Source organism: Balaenoptera borealis, assembly GCF_965194805.1.
Source record: "Balaenoptera borealis genome assembly, chromosome: 6".
NCBI lineage: Eukaryota > Metazoa > Chordata > Mammalia > Artiodactyla > Balaenopteridae > Balaenoptera > Balaenoptera borealis.
The window spans coordinates 42169534-42195153 of record NC_138863.1 but is presented as its reverse complement, the minus strand read 5'-3'; the positions used below and the strand labels follow the sequence as shown (position 1 = coordinate 42195153).

The 25620-nt window shown below is 33.9% G+C and overlaps 1 pseudogene across 1 annotated transcript in view; it reads left to right on the top strand.

Moving 5' to 3' along the window:
* LOC309631215 (Y-box-binding protein 1 pseudogene) overlaps positions 1-22828 on the top strand; it is a 215513-nt pseudogene extending 192685 nt beyond the window's left edge. Inside the window, exon 2 of the transcript XR_014249518.1 lies at positions 21757-22828. The product of XR_014249518.1 is annotated as a Y-box-binding protein 1 pseudogene (transcript). The remainder of the gene's footprint in view (positions 1-21756) is intronic.
* Positions 22829-25620: the final 2792 nt, after the last annotated feature.

Genomic DNA, 25620 nt, shown 5'->3' with positions numbered 1-25620 from the left:
TTCATATATTTTCTCAGACCCTTTCTTTTTCTCTTTGTCTTCTGGGACCCCTATAATTCAAATGTTGGTGTGTTTAATGTTGTCCCAGAAGTCTCTGAGACTGTCCTCAATTCTTTTCATTCTTTTTTCTTTATTCTGCTCTGTGGCAGTTATTTCCACTATTCTGTCTTTCAGGTCACTTCTCAGTTTTTCTGCCTCAGTTATTCTGCTGTTGATTCCTTCTAGAGTATTTTAAATTTCATTTATTGTGTTGTTCCCCATTGTTTGTTTGCTCTTTAGTTCTTCTAGGTCCTTGTTAAACATTTCTTGTATTTTCTCCATTTTATTTCTGAGATTTTGTGTCATCTTTACTATCATTACTCTGAATTCTTTTTCAGGTAGACTGCCTATTTCCCTTCATTTGTTTGGTCTGGTGGGTTTTTACCTTGCTCTTTCATCTGCATATTTCTCTGTCTTCTCATTTTGTTTAACTTACTGTGTTTGACTTCTCCTTTTTGCAGGCTGCAGGTTTGTAGTTCCTGTTAATTTTGGTGTCTTCCCCCAGTGGGTGAGGTTGATTCAGTGGCTTGTGTAGGCTTCCTGGTGGGGGAGACTGGTGCCTGTGTTCTGGTGGGTGGGGCTGGATCTTGTCCTTTTGTTGTGCAGGGCTGCATCTGGTGGTGTGTTTTCGGATGTCTGTGAACTTAGTATGACTTTAGGCAGCCTCTCTGCTAATGGGTGGGGTTGTGTTCCTGTCTTGCTATTTGTTTGGCATGGGGCATCCAGCACTGGAGCTTGCTGGCCATTGAGTTGAGCTGGATTTTAGTGTTGAGACGGAGATCTCTCGGAGAGCTCTTGCTGATTAATATTACATGGGGCTGGGAGGTCTCTGGTGGTCCAGTGTGCTGGACTCGGCTTTCCCACCTCAAAGGCTCAGGCCTGACATCTGGCCGGAGCACCAAGACCCTGCCAGCTGCATGGCTCGGAAGAAAAGGAAGAGGAAAAAAAAAAACCGAACAGATAGAATCCCAAAACAAATGTTAAAAGCAAAACTAAACAAAGTCACACAGAGAAACATACACACACACACACGAAAAAGAGAAAACAAACAAAAAACCCCAAAACAAAACAGCAAAAAAAAAAAAACCGAACAGACAGTACCGTAGGACAAATGGTAAAAGCTAACCTAAAGAGACAAAATCACACAGAGAAAGATACACACACACACTCACAAAAAGAGGAAAAAGAAAAAAAAAGGAAGAGCGCAACCAAACCAATAAAGAAATCCACTAATGATAACAAGCAGTAAAAACTAAACTAAGATAAACATAAAACCAAAAACCAGTCAGACGCAGAAAGCAAACCGCAAGTCTACAGTTGCTCCCAAAGTCCACCGCCTCAATTTTGGGAACATTCATTTTGTATTCAGGTATTCCATGGATGCAGCGTTTATCAAGCTGATGGCGGGGATTTAATCTGCTGCTCTTGAGGCTGCACAGAGAAATTTCCCTTTCTCTTCTTTGTTCGCACAGCTCTTGGGGTTCAGCTTTGGTTTTGGCCCTGCCTCTGTGTGTAGGCCACCCTCAGGTGTCTGTTCCCTGCCCAGACAGGAACTGGTTAAAGCAGCAGCTGATTAGGGTTCTCTTGCTCACTCAGACCGGGGAGAGGGAGAGGTACAGTAGTTATAATTGGAATGTGGAGTGAGCCTGCAGTGGCAGAGGCCATCGTGACATTGCACCAGCCTGAGGCGTGCCATGTGTTCTCCCAGGGAAGTTGTCCCTGGATCACAGGATCCTGGCAGTGGCGTGTTGCACAGGCTCCCGGGGGAGTGTGAGTAGTGACCTGCACTTGCACACAGGATTCTTGGTGGTAGCAGTGGCAGTGTTAGTGGTCCATGCCCACCTCTGGGGTCCGAGATGATAGCCATGGCTCACGCCGGTCTTTAGAGCTCACTTAAGCAGTGCTCTGCCGTCTGTGGGCACACGGAGCAGGAAGCTCCTCTCCTCGCGTACCCCAAAACAATGGTCTCTTAACTCTCCTGCAGGTCCAGACTTTTTCCTGGACTCCCTCCTGGCTAGCTGTGCCGCATGGTGCACTAGCCCCTTTTAGGCTGTGTTCATGCAGCCAACCCCAGTCCTCTCCCTGGGGTCTGACCTCTGAAGCCTGAGCCTCAGCTCCCAGCCTCCACCTGCCCCAGTGGGTGAGCAGACAAGCATCTCAGGCTGGTGAGTGCTGGTTGGCACTGATCCTCTGTGCAGGAATCTCTCTGTGTTGCCCTCTGCACCCCTGTTGCTGCGCATTCCTCTGTGGCTCTGAAGCTTCCTTCCCCATCACCATCCCCACCAGTGAAGGGGCTTCCTAGTGTGTGGAAACTTTTCCTCCTTCACAGTTCCCTCCCAGAGGTGCAGGTCCCATCCCTATTCTTTTGTCTCTGTTTTTTCTTTTTTCTTTTGCCCTACCCAGGTACCTGGAGATTTTCTTGCCTTTGGGGAAGTCTGAGGTCTTCTGCCAGCGTTCAGTTAGGTGTTCTGTAGGAGTTGTTCCACATGTAGATGTATTTTTGATATATTTGTGGGGAGGAAGGTGATCTCCACATCTTAACTCCTCTGCCATCTTGAAGGTCTCTCCCTGAGTACTTCCAGTTAGCTCAACATGTTCCCTGTAGGAAATGGTATCAAGTTGAATCACTAGGAATAAGTAATAATCCATTCCTCCTCACTGCAATAGGATTGCACTGAAACTGAAATAGCCTTTTGTTATAGGCTTCTTAGCTTCCCTTAATACTAGGTGCAGTGTCAGGTGGAAGGAATTCCAAGACTATCCTCATGCATTTGTCAAGCTTTCTGTTGGCTACTTTTTCTTTAATGAAAGAATCTATGTATATGAAACATTTCTTCTTTTGAGAGTTTGTGTTTGTGAATTTTTGAGTTACTCTTTATGGCTGTATTATTCCCCTGTTGAATTTCTTCTTCTTGGATTTAATCCATGAAAATAAAAGCAGGAGACATTCATAAATATTACTAAAGTCACTAAATTCATTTTCACAAATAAACTTCTCTATTTTCCTGAGGACCTCATTCTTCTCTGACATAAATTACCCCTTGTGATAATCTCCTGGTTCACCAAACCAAGTAAATATAGCTCGTTTTTCTCCTCAGATGTATCTGACCCTTCTAATCCCTTATATTATTTCTTTTTAAGCATGGCCAGAAGGAGGAAAATATTTTTTATTCCAAGGAAATATTTTTATCTTGTATTTGAAATGCTCTTACTCGTGAATGTGTTGTGTTTATGGGTGTATACAATCTCTGAAATGACATACGACTTCTAGATCAGGAACCTGAAAACTTTCCCTTTATGGGTAAATATTTTATACTTGTGGGACATAGCATCTCTCTTGCAACTACTCAATTCTGCCCTTCTAGTGTGACAAAAGCCATAAACAAGGCATAAACAAATGGACATGACTGTATTCCAATAAGACTACTGCCAGCCTGTGCACTGTAGTTTGCCAACCTATGTTCTAGATTACTAGGAAAATTAGTATTTTCTATTTTTGCTTGATTTTTCATGATTACTAACTTTTGCCAACAAATGTATTCATGTAGTGTCCAGAAATCACATCTCAAAAATTTAAAATATTTTTTCTAATATTTAGTAAAGAAAATACAAATATATACCTGCATTTATATTTACACTAAACGTATTCATCAGTTGTTGCCGTATGAATACATCTCCTATAATTATTAGGCTAAATTACATCAAAGTGTGTATACTATTATTTTGGTCCCCTATGTCATATTTATATTTAATTTCAGGATTTATAAATACTTTAAGGTAGCAAAGACTTGAAATGTTTATTTTATTAGTCGTTTTGTAGGGATCCACATTTGATTTCACAGAAATATTACCTTCATTTCCCCCCATCCTATAAGTTTATTCATGTGAAAACCAGTTTACTTCTTTGATTTATGTTATGTACTATCTTAGTGTGTTTGGGCTGCTATCACAAAATACCACAGACTGGGTAGCTTATGAACAACAAAAATTTATTTCTCACAGCTCTGGAAGCTGGGAAGTCTAAGATAAAGGAACCACTGCCTTCCTCACTTTGGGTGAGGGCCCTCTTTTGATTTACAGCAGATGACTTCTTGCTGTGTTCTCTTATTGAAGCTAGAGTTTTCTCAGGAGCTTCTTTTATAAGGCACTGATGCCATTCATGAGGGCTCCACCTTTATGACTTAAGCATCTTCCAAAGGCTCCACCCACCAACATGACCACCTTGGGCATTAGGATTTCAACATAGGAATTCTGTAGGGACACAAACATTCAGACAATAACATGTACCTTCTTGAAATACAGTAATACGATGAAACCACCAATGCCTGTGCAATGTGCTTTACCTAGTTTGGTCAAAGGCAGAGGGTAAAAGAAATGAAGGAAGGAAGAAAAATCAACTGTATTGTCATATAGCATTACAATGACATCTTTGACTAAAGTTTCCAAAGCATTAACTTTTTAATCAGATAAATAAATTTCCTTGACAGAACGTTAAAGACAACTGGTTGACAGAAATAGGCACACAAAAAACTGCACTGTATCTTCAGTAAATTAATATCAGTACTATTAAGGTTGAAAATAATTCAGTGCGTTGTTGGTGTTTATGTATGGTCACACATTTTAAGATATGATATTTGTTTCTGTGTAAGGTTACTATGCAGTTAGATAATCTTTTTAATATCCTAGAAGCAGAAATAACACTATTTGTACATGGATCCATCCATATCTATCTGTCTAATAAATACTGATCAAATTCAGAAAAGCATATTTATAACAACCTTTATTGGTTTAATATAGTTTAATAAAAAATAAATTTCAGTTTACTCTCTTATTGATGTGACTCACAACCTTTTAATAGACGCAGATAAGTACATTTATCTCTTTATTAATAAGGATATTGAGATCACAGTGATTATTCATCTTGTGCTTGTTTATACAATATGTAAATTGAATGGTTGGTGTTAGAGACCATGTATTATGATTTCTGGTCTACACTCCCTGTCTGTGGTAATCTGCTTTCCCTTATACAGTCATTTGTAATGATCAAGTTATGACTCAAATACTAGTATATGTAAGATGTTGCTCAAATTATTTTGCTTTGCCATGCTACAAATGAGATTTATTTTAAAATCACTTTCGATCTCTTTTATTTTCTTATGAAATAGGTACTATTCACTCAATTTTTTTTTCTGATAAAGTTGAAGGAACAAATAGGTTAGGTGAGTTTCTTAGATGTTATACTCTGGGTGTCAATATTGGAACTAGAGTTAAATTCATATATCTTCATTGCTAGTCCATTAGTTATTCAGCTATATATAGCCATTTTGCTATATGCCAATATCAAAAATCACAATGACTACACAAATATTATAAGTGCAGATTGGTGTTTTCTGGGGTAGAAAAAGAAAAATTTAGTCGTGTAATAAGAATTACAATAATGATAGTAGAGCAGTGATAGTAGGTAATACTCATATAGCTCTTAATATATGCCAGATGCTTTTCTCAGTGCACTACCTATTAACTCATTTAACACTTCTCTAGAGATAAGGAAATAAGGCACAGCAACTTGCCTAAATACAAAAGCTACTAAATGATAGAGCCAAGGATTCATTTAGGTAATCTTACTACAGAGTCTGTGCACTTTACCAGTACACTATGTATGCTGCCTCTTTTACTAAACTAAGTTCTAAGTTCCATGTATAAGACAAAATCAGCATTGGTGAGCAGTCAGTGGTACATACAGTTATCATAAGGTTAAGCAAGATGATGAGTTTAAACTAGTCAGGCAATCAAGAAACAAGTGTACTACTATTTAGAAAACTATGCAAATCAAATATAGATGTAGACAGTAATTTACGTATTAACCCTTATTTCAGAAATGTCTCACATATATTATTTTATTAATCATGATGATGTATCCAAAAAAGCAGTGGCTGAAGACTGTCCCTGTATTATTTCAATTTTTTTAAATTGGTTTTACTTACAATTTAAAAAGTTATATTTAAGCTTTAGATCTTTATCCATCTGCTTCTGATGTTATTGTTTAACTTATTACCCTTCAGATATGGTATTAGTGTCCTCACATTTCCCTTCAAAGTTTTTTTATATCTGCAATTAGGTCTTCTTCATGCTGTCTACTCGTTGATTCAGAACACTTGAAATCTAATAAATAGATTTCACAATTTTATCCTTTTACAACTACTATTCACTGAAGAACCAAATATTACATTTGTGGAGAAAAAGGCAATTGAAAGAAAATATTTCATATATCAAGGTCAGTGGATTTTAATCTCATAACATTCCATTAAACTTATCAAAATCATGCTACCAAGGTTCTCTCCCTTTTTAAAAAATAATTAATTAATTTATTTATTTTTTGCTGCATTGGGTCTTTGTTGCCATGTGCGAGCTTTCTCTAGTTGCAGCGAGCGGGGGCTACTCTTCGTTGTGGTGTGCGAGCTTCTCATTGCGGTGGCTTCTCTTGTTGCAGGGCACAGGCTCTAGGCATGCGGTCTTCAGTAGTTGTGGCATTCAGGCTCAGTAGTTGTGGCTCAGGGGCTGTAGAGCGCAAGCTCAGTAGTTGTGGCACACAGGCTTAGTTTCTCTGTGGCATGTGGATCTTCCCGGACCAGGGCTCAAACCCATGTCCCCTGAATTGGCAGGCAGATTCTTAACCACTGCACTACCAGGGAAGTCCCAGGACCATGGTTCTCTTAAAAAATTATTCTCCCTGAATTTTTAATGGACTCTTTTTTTTTTTCCTTGTGAAAGGTGTCAGATGACTTCTGTGGCTTATTTAATTACAAAATTGTTAAATATACTAACTTGATTGTTTTCTAGGAATGTTTGTGCCTACCATGATAAAAAAAAATATGGCACACATCTAATTTGAATCTGCACTTTTGAAGATCCCTTTCCTTCCTTTGTTATATTTCTAGATTTTTCATTATGCTAGGTGGCATTCTCAGGTATTTTTATAAAAAATAATGAATTGGAAAAAAAGTAACTTCTTTGGGTCCAGATATATCTAAAAATGTCTTTATTTTTCCCCTTCCGTTTTTATTGAGCTTTAATCTACATATATCACTGCATAAGTTTAAGGTGTACAGCCTAATAATTCAACTCACATACGTCATGAAATGGTTACCAAAATAAGTTTAGTGAACATTAATTATCTCATAAAAATAAAAAAAAGAAAAAGAAAAAATTATTTTTTCCTTGTGATGAGAACTCATAGGATTTACTCTCAAGAACTTTCATATATAACAGACAGCAGTGTTAATTATATTGTGTTTTACATTATATCCCTAGTTCTTATCATTATTGGTTATATAGTTTTGATTTTTTGCACATCTGGTTATTTTTTGGTTGATCCCAGACATTATAATTTTATAATTAGAAGATGGATACATATGTATGACTTTAAATATTCATGAGATTTGTCCTCAGATGCAGTTAAGTTAGTTGGACATTGTTTTATCCTTTCAACTCATTCTTTTACTATTTATGGGGTGGTACAGGTTAGCATTTAAGTTGAGCTAAGTACTCCTCACTACTGCTTCTGGTTCAAGACCTTTATGAGTACTCTATTCATTGAACCATAAATATGAGATTTTTTTCAGTCTGGTTAATGGAAGCATCCATTAGTCTGCTCTTATGTGAGTTCCATGTACTGATACCTATTGATACCACTAATCTTTTTGTGTGGTTCCTTTCACAGCCTCTGGTAATTTCATTATATGTATGTGATGATCTGTACTCTACTGAATACTCTAAAGGGGTCCACTGTGGATCTACAGATATTTCTCCTGTGCGGTACTCTACTCTTGCTATTCCATCCTGTCAGCTCTAGCAACCTTGGTCTTTCCAGAGTCTCAGCTCTGATTCCTTGTTGTAGGGATTTCTTCAAATTATACCTGGGTTCCTTTTTCCCTTGCTTCTGACTAGAAACTTTCTCTACAGTAAGTTGGGGTAAGAATAGGGCTAATCTCATTATTTATTTTTTCATTCTTTTCAGAGTTATTACCTAATGTCCAGTTACTTAAAATCATCGTTTCATACTTTTGTATGATTTTTGAGTTGCTTAAATAGGAGAATAAATATTGACTCTGTTTATCTTGGCTGGAAGTTAATTTTATAACATTAAGTACATAAGAATAGAAAAAAAGAAGGAAAAATCAGTCATATAAAATTAAAGAGTGTAAGAAAACTGTAGCAAAATTAATATTGAAGAAGGAAGAAAAAAGTTAATGTACAGATGAAACTGATAAGATGTTAACAAATTTAATAAACAGAAACTGGATAAATAAAAACAAAAATTGGTTCTGTGCACTATATAATAAAGTTAATAATAAAATAATGAAATTCCTAATATTGGCAATGAGAATGGGTCTTCACTACAGATCCTAAATACTAAAAAAAAAAAAAAAAAAAAAAAAAGTTTATGAATGACTTTATTCCAAAAATAATTGAAAATGTAGGTGAATAGGATAAAACCATAGAAAAAGAAACTAATGAAAGCAGACACAACGGTAGAAAGGAGATCCAAATTACACTATATCTGTATATCTATTAAAAATATTGAATCAGCAGTTAAAATTTTTCCTTCTAAAAAACCTCCAGGCACAGATGCCTCAATTGTAAATTATACAAAAAAAAAAGGAATAAATAATGCCAATTCACATCATTTTCTCTATATATGCAAAAAAATCATTTGAAAAAGGTAATACCAAATAGAATTTCCAGTCTTGTGCAGTATGGGTTTCTAACCTCTCAACCTAAATAACTATGAAAGCAAGACAAAATTTATTAAAAATTTGTTTGCAGGTATCAGAGAGCAGCCAAAAATGAAAAGCACTTATGTGATCCCACATTTTATTCATTGTTCTCCTTAAAGACATTTCAAAACTGCATTGCAGGTAAAGAAACCAGTTGTAGAAAATCGTAGTTTTTCTGGACAGAGGAAATGGGGATTAGAATTAAAAGTTGCCAAAGCAGTTATGATTTTGGGAGACAACTTACCAGAGAGGAGATCTCAATTATCTGTGAAAAAAGTCCCCTAAGCATATGCAGGGATAAACTTCACAGACTCCCTGGGAGGCTGGAAAGCTGAGCAGAGATTTAAGAGGCTACACAGTGCATACTCCAGCAATAAATGCAAAATTAAAACAGACAAAGCCTGTAGCCAAGCTTTGGCAATATTAGATAATTGATTTTTATATTAAATGCCTTCCAGAAACAAGCAACATTTTTTAGAGGAAGATAACATAATATAGTGCCTCTATATCTTATTACATACAGAACAAAATAAGGAAAATATGGAGTAAATTGATAATTTCAAAAAGGAATTCAAATCTATAAAAATAATCAGGTGGATATTTTAGAACTAAAATATTCATTGTGAACATTAAGCACTCTTTGGATGCATATAATAATGACCGATAAGAGCAGAAGATCAATTGAACTTGAAAATAGCTTAATGCACAGTATCCAACTTAAAAAAAAATAGGTAATCAAAAATCAAAATGACAAAAAGGATGAGAGGTATTTGTGTTATATACTGAAAATGTCTCACACACATATAATTTGAGTCCCAATGGTCCAGAAGAAATACTCCAAAAAAAAGTGGCAAGAATTTTTTCACATAATGGAAAGTTCCAACCCTCAGATCCAAGAATCTCAGTAAATCTCAAGCAAGATAAATGGCAAGAAAATAAAACTACACTATAGCCAGATTTCTGGAAATCAAAGACAAAGAGAAAATCTTAAAAGCAGCAAATATAAGACATACTATCTTCAAAGGAGCAATTTAAGCCTGGTAGATAATGTTACAAAGACAGTATGGAGCTCTAGATGATAATGGAAAGAGATGCTTAAAGTATTTAAGTCAAAAAGTGCCAATCTAGAGTCCTGTAGCCAGTGAATATGGTCTTCAAAACAAAAGCAAAATAATATTTTCCAACAAAAGAAAAAACTGGAAAATATGTATTTCCAGCAGACATGCACTACCAAAAAGGGAAAGGAAATTCTTCAGACGGGAACAACATTATCCAAGAGTGATTTAAAAAATTAAAATTGTGGCAAGGAGGGACTTCCCTGGTTGTGCAGTGGTTAAGAATCTGCCTGCTAATGCAGAGGATACGGGTTCGAGCCCTCGTCCGGGAAGATCCCACGTGCCATGGAGCAACTAAGCCCGTGTGCCACAACTACTGAGCCCACGCTCTAGAGCCCGCAAGCCACAGCTACTGAGCCTGTGTGCCACGACCACTGAAGCCCACCTGCCTAGAGCCCGTGCTCTGCAACAAGAGAAGCCACTGCAGCCAGAAGCCCGTGCACTGCAAGGAAGAGTAGTGCCTGCTCGCCGCAACTAGAGAAAACCCATGCGCAGCAACGAAGACCCAATGCAGCCAAAAATAAAGAAATTAATTAAAAAAAAAAATTGTGGGAAGGAATGAGGACCTCCAGAAAAGGTAAGGTAAATTCTTTTATAAATATAAATAAAAATTGGTTATTTAAAAGAACAGTAATAATAATGTCTTATGGTATTTATTACATTGGCAAATGTATATGATGACAGTGGCACAAAAGGTTGGAGAGGTTCAATGGGACTAAGCTGTTGCAAGATTTTTATGTTATTTCAGAAGTACTGAAAGCATTAAATGAAAATATATAAATAAATCAAGGGTGCATGTTGTAACCTATAGGCTAACTGCTAAAATAATTATAACAGAAAATAGAGTTAAGTAGCTGATACTGTAAAAACAAAAATAAATCATTAACATTTTTTTAATCCAGAAAAAAAAGAAAGGAGAAATAAAAGAGATACAGTGTTGAAGTTATAAAACCAATTATATTTATGATTATACAAAACTTAAATGGCATAAACAATTAATAGAGTATAAGACTGAATTTTAAAAACTTCAACTATATTCTTTAGTCTCCGAAAATTTGGATATTAAAAAGCATATACTTCTTAATAACCTAGGAGTCAATGTTGAATCACAGCAACATTTAGAAAACATATAGAGCCTAGTAAAAATAAAAATATATATCTGTCAGTGTGTTCAGGCTGCTATAACAAAAATACCATATACTGAGTGGCTTATAAATTATATCTCATACTTCTGGAGGCTGGGAAGTCCAGGATTATGGAGCCAGAAGATTTGGTGTGTGGTGAGGACACTCTTCCTGCTTCATAGATGGCCATCTTCTCACTGTAAACTCGTATGGCTGAAAGGACAAAGGATCTTTCTGAAGCTTCTTTTATAATAGTAATAATCTCACTCATGAGGGCTCCACTCTCATGGCCTAATCACCTCCCAAATGTCCTACCTCCTAATACCATCACCTTGAGGGTTAGGATTTCAACATACAAATTTTGGGAGGACACAAACATTCATACCAAAGCAATAATATAATTTATAGGATATAGGTAACAATACTTAAAGGGAAATTTGGAGCTTTAAATAGACGTATCAAAAAAAGAAAAAGAAGAGCTGAAATTTAATTATTTAAGCTTTCAACTCATGAAGCTGGGGAAAGAAAGCAAATTAAATATAAACAATATTATCCTTTTAGCTCCTGCACAGTATTTCACTCCACAGATTTCACTAAAAATGTCAAGATAAACCTTCCTTTATATTTAAAACTAGCTTTTTGGTTATGACGTTAGATGTGTGGTTATCATCTAGCTCCAAATCTGTTATACTGATGAGTTTGAAAAGTTGAGTTTATGAAATAAAGAGCATAAAATGATGTATTTATTAACAGATAAAAGAATTGGTAGGAAAGCAAATAATGACTCTAAATAAAATGAAGTTTTAAAAGATAGTGATATAAAAAACAATTGAACGTATTTTTTAAGTCTATATAACTTTATTCATATAAACCTGGATAGCTAGTAATGGCTACTATATGACCAGATAATTAGGATACATTTACAGAATATCAGTGTTTATCTTTGTGTTGTGTGATTACCAGTTTTCTTCATTTTGCCTATATTTTCAGTATTCTTATAGTGATTATCATGTAATAAGAATTTTTAAATATACAATAATATATTTCATTTATTAAGTACATAATACTTACCAATTGCTTACATGTATTTTCCTAATCTCATAAGAATCCTGAACAGAGATATTTTTTATACCTCCTTTGACGGATGAACAACAGTTAGAATTTTCTGACAATTATCACAAGGGCAGCAGGTGGACCAGGGTAAGGAATATTGCAAGTCCATAATTAAGAAGTTACCAAGATATTGACATAAGAGGCTCCTGAATTTCCCTTCTCCTATGGGTATACTGAATATACAGCTATACAGAGAGCAGTTCTTTTTGAGAGAAATCCAGAAACCAGCTGAGTGATTCCTACACATCAGGTAATTGAGAAAATATGCATATTGACATGGGTAGGAAAGGCTGAGACACACTCTCGCCATAAACCCATCTCCTTGGCAAAGCACCATACAAATTGGAAGGGAACCCCCAACTCTGAGCTTCTCCCTGAGGCATGAAAAGTTTGGACCATACATCTAGCACTCCAACTTTTAAGGCTGCCAGACATATTTGAGTTGTTGAAAGAGAAAAACATCTTCCAACGAGGAACACTACCCAGCAAAGTTGTTTGTCAGAATTGAAGGAGAGAGAAAATTTCCCAAACAAAAGTTAAAGGAGTTCATCACCACTACACCAGCCTTACAACAAATGTTAAAGGGAGTTCTTCAAGCAGAAGTAAAAGGACAGTAATTAGTAATGTGAAAACTTATGAAAGTAAAAAACTCACTGGTAAAGGAAATATATATTTATGAGTATTGTAATGTAATGATAGTAGGTAAATCACTTATAACTCTGCATAAAGGTTTAAAGACAAAAGTATTAAAATAATTGTAACTACAATAATAATGCATATACTGTAATGTAAAAACATGTAAATTGTGACTTCAAAAATATAAAATGTGAAGGGGGATTTAAAAATGTAGAGCTTTTGTATGTATTCAAACTTAACTTGTAATAAGCTTAAAATAGACTGTTATAACTGTAAGAGGATTTATGCAGTCTTCATGATAACCACAGAACAAAATGATACAGTAGTTACACAAAAGATAAAGAGGAAGGAATCTATGCTACTACCACAGAAAATCCTCAAATTACGAAGGAAAGTAACAATAGAGAAAGGAACAAAGGCTACAAAACCGAAAAGCAACATAATGACAATAGTAAGTCCATACCTATCAATAATTACTTTATATGTAAATAGACTAAATTATTCAATCAAAAGACATAGAGAGAATGGATTAAAAAAATAAGACCCAACTATATGCTGCCCACAAGAGACTCATGTTAGCTTTAATGCCACAGTCTAAAAGGAAAGGGATGGTAGAAGATGTTCTATGCAAATAGAAACAAAAAGAAAGCCAGGTAGCCATACTTATATCAGACAAAATAGACATTAAGCCAAAATGTGTAACAAGAGACAAAGAAAGTCATTATATAATAATAAAGGGTTCAATTCATCACAAGAGTATCATGATAGTTTAATCTTATAGGTATATAAAATTAGAGTTTAATAAATTGATATATAATTTTATTATATATTGTATATTAATGTTAGTATAATAACAGTATATTACAATTACACATAATAAGAGTGTAATTGTAAACATTTATGCTCCCAACATTGGAGATCTAAATATATAAAGCTAATACTTAAAAGATATGAAGGAAAGAATAGACAGTAATGCAGTAAAACTCGGAGGCTTCAGTACTCCACATTCATCAATGGCTAGATCATCCAGACAAAAAAATCATAAGGAAACATAGGACTTAATTAAACTACATGTTTGATCAGATGAAATTAACAGACATATACAGAACATTCCATTCAACAGCAGACAAATACACATTCCTCTCAAGAACACACAGAACATTCTCCAGGATAAATCATATGTTATGCCACAAAGCAGTTCTTAATAAATTTAAGAATATTGTAATCATTTCAAGCATCTTAGACTACAGTGGAATGAAACTAGAAATCAATTGCAAAAGGAAAACTACAAAATTTACAAATATCTGGAGACTAAACAACTTGCTCCTCAATAACCAATGAGTCAAAGAAGAAATCAAAAGGAAAATTAAAAAAAAAACTACAGACAAATGAAAATGGAAACACAATATGCCACAAATTATGAAATACAGCATAAGCAGTTCTACAAGCAAAATTTATAGTGATAAACACCTTTGTTAAGAAAAAGAAAGCTCAAATAAGCAACCTAATACTGTACTTCAAGGAATTAGAAAAAGAAGAAAAACTAGTCTCAAATTTAGTAGAGGAAGGAAATAACAAAGATCAGATCAGAAATAAATGAAATATTGGATGGACCTATACATTATCATACTAGGTGAAGTAAGTCAGAGAAAGACAAATATTATATGATATCATAAGTGGAATCTAAAAAATAATACAAATGAACTTATTTACAGAACAGAAACAGACTCACAGACAAAAAAACAAAATTATGGTTACCAAAGGGGAAAGGTGGGGGGAGGAATAAATTAGGAGAGTGGAATTAAGAGATACACGTTACTATAAACAAAAATGATTTGCTGTATAGCAGAGGGAACTATAGTCAATATCTTGTAAACCTATAATGGAAAAGAATCTGAACAAGTATATATATACTTCGCTGTACACTTGAAACTAAACATACAATATTGAAAATCAGCTATACTTCAATAACGTTAAAAAATTAAAACTATTGAATATCTTTAATTTTACATTAAAAAAAGAAATAATAAAATAGAGAATAGAAAGACAATAGAAATGATCAGTTAAACTAAGAGCTGAGTCTTTGAAAAGGTCAATAAAATGACAGACATTTAGCTAGACCATATAAGGAAAAGAGGACTCAAATAAAAAGTGAAAAAGGAGATAATAGACAACTGACAACACAGAAATACTAAGGTTCGTAAGAGACTACTATAAACAATTATATGAAAACAAATTGGACAATCTAGAAAATGGTTAAATTCCTAGAATCATACAACCTACCAACACTGAATTATGAAATAGAAAATTTAAATAGATCTGTTCCTAGTAAGGAGATTGAATCAATAATCAAAGATCTCCCAAGAAAGAAAAAATCAGGACTGGAGGGTTTCACTAGTAAATTCTACCAAACATTTAAAGAAAAATTAAAACCAATCTTCAAACTCTTTCAAAAATTAGTCAAGAGGCAACAATCCTAAACTCATTTTATTAGGCCTGCATTACTCTAAAACCAAAACCAGATAGGGACACCACAAGAAGAGATAATTACAAACCACTATCCCAGATGAATCTAAATGCAAAAATTCTGAAAACAAAATATTAGCAAATTGAATTCAATTGGTCATACAGCATGGTCAAGTGGGATTTATTCCTGGGATGCAAGGATGGTTCAACATTAACAAATAAATCATTATGATATACCACATTAACAAAATGAAAGATAAAGTCATTTGATCATCTTGATAGATTCAGAGAAAGCATTTGATAAAATCAACATCTATTCATGATAAAACTCTCAAGAAAGTAGATATAGAATGCAGGTACCTCAACATAATAAAAGACATATATGACAAGACCACAATTAACATCACACTCAATGGTAGAAAGATGAAAGCTTTTCCCTAGGATCAGGAACAAGATAAAGATGCCCACTCTAACCATTTTTATTGAATGTAGTTCTGGAAGTCCCAACCAGAGCAATTAGGCAAGAAAAAGAAATAAAAATCATCCAAATTGGAAAGGAAATAGTAAAATGATCTATGTTTGCAGATAGCATGATATTATTTATAGAAAACCCTAAAGACTCCACCAAAAACCTGTTAGAACTAATCAGTGAATTCAGTAAAGTTGTAGGGTACAAACAATATACAAATATCAATTGCATTTATATACACTAGCAATGAAGTATTGGAAGGAAAAATTCCAATCAGTCCTATTTACAATAGCATCAAAAAGAATAAAAGTACTCTGGAATAAATTTAATCAAGTAGTGAAAGGTCTGTATGCTGACCTATAAAATCTTGATGAAATAAATTGAAGGAGTCACAAATAAATGGAAAAATATTCTGTGTTCATGAATGGGGAGAAGAACATTTAAAAAATGTCCATGCTACCCAAACTGATCCATAGAATCAGTGCAATCCCTATCAAAATTCTAATGGTACTTTTCATAAAAAAATAGAAAAAAACCCTCCTAATAGTCATGTGGAAACACAAAAACATTCTGAATAGCCAAAGCAATTTTAAGAAAGAAGAGCAAAGCTGGAGGTGTCACACTTCCTGATTTCAAACTATATTACAAAGCTTTAGCAGTAAATACAGTATGGTACTGGCATAAAAACAAACTCAAAGAACAATGGAGCAGAAAAGAAAGCCCAGGATTAAATCCATGCATGGATGATTAATTAATTTTCAACAAAGTAACCAAAAATATACAATGAGGAAAGAATATTCTCTTTAATAAGTGGTGCTAGGAAAACTGATTCTTCAAATGCAAAAGAATGAAACTGAACTTCTCTTTTACAACATATACAAAATTCACTTCAGAATTGATTAAGGACTGAATCTAAGACTTGAAACCATGAAACTAGAAGGAAATAGAGGGTAACCTCTGTGACCTCGGTTGTGGCAGTGATCTTTTGGATTCTACACCAAAAGTAAAGACAACAAAAGCAAAAATAGACAATTGGTGCTATAGCAAACTAAAAGTTTTTGCACAGCAAAGGAAACTATCAAGAAAAAGAAAAGGCTCCAAAAGCTATCCCAGGAAAATTAGAATGGACATTATCCTAGTAGGGCATAACTTGCAGAGATATTTCCCTACCCATCCCCTATAGCCCAATAAAAATAAAAACGAAACAAAACAAAAAGAAAAGGCAACCTATGGAATGGGAGAAAATATTGGAAAATCACATGTTCAATAGGTGTTAATATTCAAAATATGAAAGGAATTTATATAACTCTATAACAAAAAACTAAATAAACCAATTTAAAACTGGGCAAGTGACCCGAAAGACATTTTTCATAGAACACATACAGATGGCCAACAGATACATGAAAATGTACTAAACATCAATAATCACCAGGGAAATGCAAACCAAAACCATGAGATATCACCTAACACTGTTAGGATATCTATCATCAAAAAGACAAGAGATAACAAATGCTGGTGAAGATGTGGAGAAAAGGAAACTCTTGTCCACTGTTGGTGGGAATGTAAAGTAGCACAGTCACTATGGGAAATAGTATTGCAGTTCCTCAAAAAACAAAAACTAGAACCACCATATGATTCAGCAAGCACACTTCTGGGTATATATCCAAAGGAAACAAACTCATCTGGATGATTTTCCAGATTATCTCATGTTCACAGCAGCATTATTCACAATAGCCAAGGATTGGAAACAACCTACATGTCTGTTGACAGATGAAGGGATCAAGAAAATATGATATATATGACAGAGAAAGACACATACTGCACGGTGTCATTTATATATGGAATCTAAAAAAACAAATGAAAACAAAACAAAAACCCCTCAAAATCACAGTTTCAGAGAGTAGAATGGTTGCCATCATTCTGGGGAGTGGGAGAAATAGGGAGAGGTTGGTGAAAAGGTATAAATTTTTAGTTACAGCATGAATAAGGTCTTAGGATCTATTGTATGACATGGTGACTATAATTGATAGTAATCTATTGTATAATTGAAATTTGCTAAGAGTGTAGAACTTGTGTTCTCAAAAAAAAAGTTAACTATGTTAGATAAGGGATGTATTAACTCAATAAGAGATTTCTTCACACTGTATACATTTATCAAATCATCACAATGTATTTGAAATATATTACAATTTTGTCAATTATACATCATTAAAGCAGAAAAAAGTCAGATTTTTCCACTGAAATTTCAAGGAATGTTGACTTAATTAAGCAAATTAATCCTCCATCAGAATGATTCTCTTTAGGGATGAAAAGTTAAAAGACAGATGGAATTCCATCAGTAAAAACCTGTAAGATTATTAAAACTTTTTTAACATCTTATAATTTAATTTTTGAGAAGCATTTTTCAAGTTGCCTATTAAGTAAGGTAGACTCCATTCAAATTTCCTAATGGCAATTATCAAATTTTATTTTTAGTATAGATGCTTTAAACAAATATGAAAACCAGTGTGCATGCGTGCGTGTGTGTGTATGTATATATATATATAGTATATATATTGATACATACTAGTATGCATCATTGTGTGTATATGTAATACAGTTGACCCTTGAGCAACTTGGGTTTGAACTGCATGGGTCCACTTATCAGGGATTTATTTATTTATCTATTTATTATTTTAAAAATTTTAAAGGTTATTTCCCATTTACAGTTATTACCAAATATTGGCCTATATTCCTTGGGTTGTACAATACATCTCTGTAATTTGTACCTGCCCCTCCCTCACCTCCCCTTCCCCCCTCACTGGTAATCACTAGTTTGTTCTCTATATCTGAATGTCTGCTTCTTTTACATTATATTCACTAGGTTGATGTATTTTTAATATTCCACATATAAGTGATATCATACAATATTTATCTTTATCTGACTTATTTCACTTAGCATAATGCCTTCCAAGTCTATCCATGTTGCTGCACATGGTAAAATTTCCTTTTTATGGCTGAGTAGTATTCCATTGTATATATCTATTCTTTATGCATCTGTTGATGGATACTCAGGTTGCTTCCACATCCTGGTGTATTTTGTAAATAGTGCTGCAGTGAACATTGGGGTGCGTGTATCTTTTAGAATTAGTGTTTTTTTTTTTTTTTCCAGATATGTACCCAGGAGTGGAATTGCTGGGTCACGTGGTAGTTCTATATTTGAGAAACCTCCACACTGTTTTCCACAGCAGTCGCACCAATTTACATTCCCACCAACAGTGAACAAGGCTTCCCTTTTCTTCACATCCTCACCAACATTTGTTATTTGTAGACTTTTTGAGTAACCATTCTGACAGGTGTGAGGCAATATTTCATTGTGATTTTGATTTGCATTTTCCTGATTATTAACAATCTTGAGCATATTTTCATGGGCCTGTTGGCCATCTGCATTTCTTCTTTGGAAAAATGGCTATTCAGTTCTTCTGCCCATTATTAAATTGGGTTGTTTGTTTTTTTGATGTTGAGTTGTATGAGCTGTTTATATATGTTGGATATTAATCCCTTACTGATCACATCATTTGCAAATATTCTCTCCCATTCAGTAGGTTGTCTTTTTGTTTTGTTGATGGTTCCTTTGCTGTGCAAAAGCTTTTATGTTTAATTAGGTCCCATTTGTTTATGTTTGCTTTTATTTCCTTATGGAGATGGATCCAAAAAAATAATTGCTGCGATTTATGTCAAAGAGTGTTCTGCCTGTGTTTTCCTCTAGGAGTTTTATAATATCCAGTCTTACATTTAGGTCTTTAAGCCATTTTGACTTTATTTTTGTATACAGTGTTAGAGAATGTTCTTAATTCATTCTTTTATATGTAGCTGTCCAGTTCTCCCTGCACCTCTTATTGAAGAGACTGTCTTTTCTCCATTGTATATTCTTGCCTCCTTTGTTGTAGATTAATTGACCATAAACGCATGGGTTTATTTCTGAGCCTTCTGTCCAGAAATTTATTTCTATAGATCAGTATAGACATATTGATCTATATGTCTGTTTTTGTGCCAGTACCATGCTGTTTTGATTACTGTAGCTTTGTAGTATAGTCTGAAGTCATGGAGTGTGAGTCTTCCAGCTCTATTCTTCTTTCTTAAGATTTTTTGGGGTCTTTTGTGTTTCCATACAAATTTTAAAATTATTTGTTCTAGTACTGTGAAAAATGCCCTCAGTATTTTTATAGGGATTACATTGAATCTGTAGATTGCCTTGGGTAGTGTGATCATTTTAACAATATTGATTCTTCCAATCCAATAATGTGATATATCTTTGCATCTGTTTGTGTCATCTTCAATTTCTTTCATCAGTGTCTTATCACTTTCAGAGTACAGGTCTTTTGCCTCCTTAGGTAGGATACCTTAGGAATAAACCTTAGGTATACTTTTTGATGCAGTGGTAAATGTGACTGTTTCCTTAATTTCTCTTTCTGATATTTTGTTTTTAGTGCACAGAAATGCAACAGATTTCTGTATGTTAATTTTGTATCCTGCAACTTTACTGAATTCATTGATGAGCTCTAGTAGTTTTCTGGTAGCATCTTTAGGATTTTTTTATGTATAGTGTCACGTCATGACAGTGACAGTTTTACTTCTTACTTTCCAATTTGGATTCCTTTTATTTAGCTTAATTGATATTCCTTTTATTTTTTTTAATTGATATATATATATAGAGAGAGAGAGAGTGTGAGAGAGAGGGAGAGAGTGTGCATTCATTCTATCCAAAAGCAGCAGCAGAATACACATTCTTTTCAAGTGCACATGGAACACTCTCCAGGATAGATTATCTGCTTGGCCACAAGACAAGTCTTGGTAAATTTAAGAAAATTGAAATCATACCAAGCATCTTTTCTGACCACAACACTATGAGACTAGAAATCAACTACAAGAAAAAAAACTTCAGAAAACACAAAACACGTGGAGACCTAACAATATTCTACTAAACAACTAATGGATAACTGAAGAAATCAAAGAGTAAATCAAAAAATACCTAGAGACAAATGAAAATGAAAACACAATGATTCAAAACCTATTGGATGCAGCAAAAGCAGTTCTAAGAGGGAAGTTTATAGTGATATCAATAGAAGCTTACCTCAGGAAACAAGAAAAATCTCAAACAACCTAATGTCACACCTAAAGCAACTAGAAAAAGAAGAATAAACAAAACCCAAAGTTAGTAGAAGGAAAGAAATCATAATGATCTGAGCAGAAACAAATGAAATAGAGACTGAAAAAACAATAGAAAAGATTAATGAGACTAAAAAGCTGGTTCTTTGAAACAATAGACAAAATTCATAAACGTTTAGTTAGGAAGAGGGCCAAAATCAAAAAATCAGAAATGAAAAAAAGTTACAGTCAACACCACAGAAATAACAAAGGATCATTAAGAGACTACTATGAGCAACTATACACCAATAAAATGGACAAGCTAGAAGAAATAGACAAATTCTTAGAAAGGTACAGTCTCCCAAGACTGAACCAGGAAATATGAACAGACCAATTATCAGCACTGAAATTTAATCATTAATTAAAAAACTCCCAAGAAACAAAAATCCAGGACCAGATGGCTTCACAGATGAATTCTACCAAACATTTAGGGACGAGTTAACACCTATCCTTCTGAACCTATTCCAAACAATTGCAGAGGAAGGAACACTTCAGAACTCATTCGACAAGGCCACCATCATCCTGATACCAAAACCAGACAAAGATTTCACAAAAAAGAAAATTACAGGCTAGTATCACTGGTGAACATAGGTGCAAAAATCCTCAATAAAATACTAGCTTACCAAATCCATCAATTCATTAAAAGCATCATAGACCATGATCAAGTGAAATTTATTACAGAATGCAAGGATTTTTCAATATTCACAAAACAATCAATGAGATATACCACATTAACAAACTGAAGAATAAAACCCATATGATCATGTCAATAGATACAGAAAAAGCTTTTGATAAAATTCAGCATCGATTTATGATAACTCTTCAGAAAGTGGGCATAGAGGAAACATACCTCAACATAATAAAGGCCATATATGACAAACCCACAGCTAATGTCATACTCAATGGTGAAAAACTGAAAGGATTCACTCTAACATCAGGAACAAGACAAGGATGCCCACTCTCACCACTTTTATTCAACATAGTTTTGGAAGCCCTAGCCACAGCAGTCAGAGGAGGAAAAAAAGTAAAAGGAATCCAGATTGGTAAGGAAGGGGTAAAAAAAATTATCAGGTATATTTTTCAATAGTAAATATTACAGTACTATGCTGTCTGTGGTTGGTTAAATTTACAGATGTGGAGGAATCATGGATAGGGAGTGCCAACTATAAGTTATGTGCAGATTAATCCACATTGTTCAAGGGTCAACTGTATACATAAATATGTTTAAATATATTATATCTGTATATGTCAATTGCTATGTGATTATTTTGAAATTTAATAGGGAGATAAATGGGATGAGTCAGGAATAAAAAGCTGATGTACTTTTTCTCAAATTTTAGATAGTGAAATATAATAAAGCTTTGGAAATGGATGTGATTTAGAATCGCATTACAAAGAAAATATTAAAAATATATAAAACTTTATTCCTCAGTCAATGGTGTACCCAGGTGAAATGAACCAAATGTATTTGTTTAGGAATCTGCTTGTTGGGAAATGTGTGATTTAAATGTATTTCATTTTTAAGTAGTTTTAATTATACCATGGACTATATGGTGGACACTTGTAAAATATTTTTTAAAAATATGTGCACAAAACTTAAAAAGTAAAATTACTCCTTCACATTGTCACATCCTACATTTGACAGAATTATAGTGTTATGCACATTCTTCTTTATACAATGGCACTTCATATCTGGTTTCACAGAACTAAAAAAAAAGATAAATTGAGCAGCACAATATTGAACATTATTACAAGTCAGAATTACACAGTTTAATTTTTTTCAACTTCGAAATTGTGCTTCAGACATCTAAACAATTTGAAAAACCCTGTGACCATTATATCTTTTCTGTGTAATTCGTGTTAAAAATACTTGTTAATAAATCTGGATCCAAGTGCCTATAATCACAAAGTGCAAATTAAGACTTCTGTTATCATTAATAGAAGTAAACACAAATCAGGAGAAAATGGATCTATATATTCTAAACTTTGAAGTTTATATGAGAAATAAATTAACCATAAAATTAGAATACAGGCAGCTTTCTGAAGAAAAAGTCTTAAAGGTATTCTAAAATACTTAAAAGGCAATATTTCCTTAACAAATTTAAACAGAGACACGTAAGTTGAACAAGGCAATTTGAAAATTAGGCAAGGTTTAGATTCCATCAAAATTAACCTTTGCTTAAGTTTCCTGGAAAATGAATTGGACTCACTGTAAGCTGCTATGCTATAATTAACAGATGAAATGTTCCATTTACTCCCTAGCTACTGTAAACCTAGATATTCATAGCACTCTTTCCAAAATGGCTACCACCAACATTACTTTCCCAGAGAAGGAGAAAGGAATTCTTTTGAAGAACATAGGAGTAATATAAAAGAAAGTAGATTAAAAACGAGGACAAATGAGTATGTTTGAGGTTTTAAATTTTTATTCAGGAGGGCTTTGCACTTCTTCTTACGCAGTCCTTTTAAACTTTTAATTTATAGATAACTGTATATAGGAATGTGTAAAATTCAGATGATGTGTTTCATAAAATAATTAGAAAAGAAAGATCGTTTAGAAGGATAAGATCTTAATATATGAACACTAACTTCTTCTGGGATGACAATGTAAAAACAGAAATCTTGTAACCATAAACCATGAAACATTCTCAAGATTTGATTACAGAATATGAGACCACGTCCTGAAAGGCTGATAATAGCAAGTATCTAGATAAATGTTGTATCTATCTAGGTTATCATGGATAACCTATACTCATATGACTATTAAAAGTGAGGAAAATATTTTAAGACCTTATTACAATTTAAATTTATTCCATATATAATTTTAATTTGATCTAAAAAACTAAGGCATACTTTAATTTCAAATCAGATATATTTGGGGTTTGCTAGATCAAGTTTGAACCACTTAGTTCAAAAATTACCTTTCTTTAGGCTTTGCTTTTTTCATTGCAGTTTAAAAAAAAGTGACTTCATATTTTAAAACACTTTTAGCCAAATCGAGAGGAAGGTACAGAGATTTAACGTATATCCTTTGCCTCCACACATGTGTAGCCATCTTCATGATCAACATCCTCCAATAGAGTGGTACATTTGTTACCATTGGTGAACTTGCATTGACACATCATACCCACTGAAAGTCCATAGTATATGTTATGATTTACTTGTGGTGTTATACCTTTCATGGGTTTGGACAAGTGTATAGTGACATATCCACAAGTGTAGTATCATACAGAATATTTTTACTGCCCTAAAGATTCTATGTGTTCCACCTATTCATTGCTCCCCTCACCCCCAACTTGTGGCAACCACTAATCTCTTTGCTGAATTCATAGTTTTACCTTTTCCAGATGTCATATAGTTGGAATCATACAGTATGTTGCCTTTTCACATTTGCTTCTTTCACTTAGTAATATGAAGTTAAGATTTCTCTGTGTCTTATCATGGCTTGGTTTTTGTTTTGTTGTCATTCATTTCTTTTTAGTGCTGAATAACATTAAATTGTCTGGATGTACCACAGTTTATTTATCCATCCACCTATTGAAGGATATGTTCATTGCTTCCCAGTTTTAACAATTGTAAATAAAGCTGCTAAGAACAACTGTGTGCAGATTTTAGTGTGGACATAAGTTTTCAACAACTTTGGGTAAATACCAAGGAGCGTAATTACTGGATCGTATGGTAAGAGTAGTTTTGTAAGAAACCACCAAACTTTTTCAAAATGGCTATATCATGTTGCATTTCCACTAGCAATGAATGAGAGTTTCTGTTGCTTCATCTCCTTGTCAGCATTTCTTATTGTCAGTGTTCTGAATTTAGGCCATTCTAATAGGTGTGTAGAGTAACCTCATTGTTATTTTAATTTGCATTTTCCTGGTGACATGATGTTCAGCATCTTTTCATATGTTTATTTGCTATTTGTATATGTTCTTTGTTGAGGCCTCTGTTAAGGAGTTTGACCCATTTTTAATTGGGTTGTTTTTTTATTGAATTTTAAGAGTTCTTTGTGTATTTTGGGTAATGGTCTTTTATCAGATGTGTCTTTGCAACTACTTTCTCCCAGTAAATGGCTTGTCTTTTCATTCTCTTGTTATTGGCTTCTGCAAAGCAGAAATTTTCAATTTCAATTAAATCCAGCTTATCAATTCTGTCTTTGGTGTATTGCATCTTTGATGTTGTATCTAAAAAGGCATCCTGTACCCAAGGTCATCTGGGTTTTCTCATATGTTATATTCTAGGAGTTTTATAGTATTACATTTTATATTTAGGTCTGTGATGCATTTTGAGTTAATTTTTGTGAAGTGTGTAAGGTTTGTGTCTAGATTCTTTTTTTCTTAATTTGCATGTGGATGTCCAGTTGTCCCAGCATCATTTATTGAAGAGTATCTTTGCTCAATTGTATTGCCTTTGCACCTTTGTCAAAGATCAGAAAACTGTATTTATAGGGGTCTATTACTGAGCTCTGAATTTTACTCCATAGATCTATTTGACTATTCTTTTGCCAGTACCTCCTTTCTTGATTATTGTAACTTTATAGTAAAACTTAGAGTTAGGTAGTGTCTGTTCCCCAGCTTTGGTGTTCTCCTTCAATATTGTGTTGGCTACTCTAGGTCTGTTGCCTCTCCATATAAACTTAATTCTTTTTTAAGAAATTGTAAAAAACTTTTTTATTTTTAAGATTTTTTTTTTTGATGTGG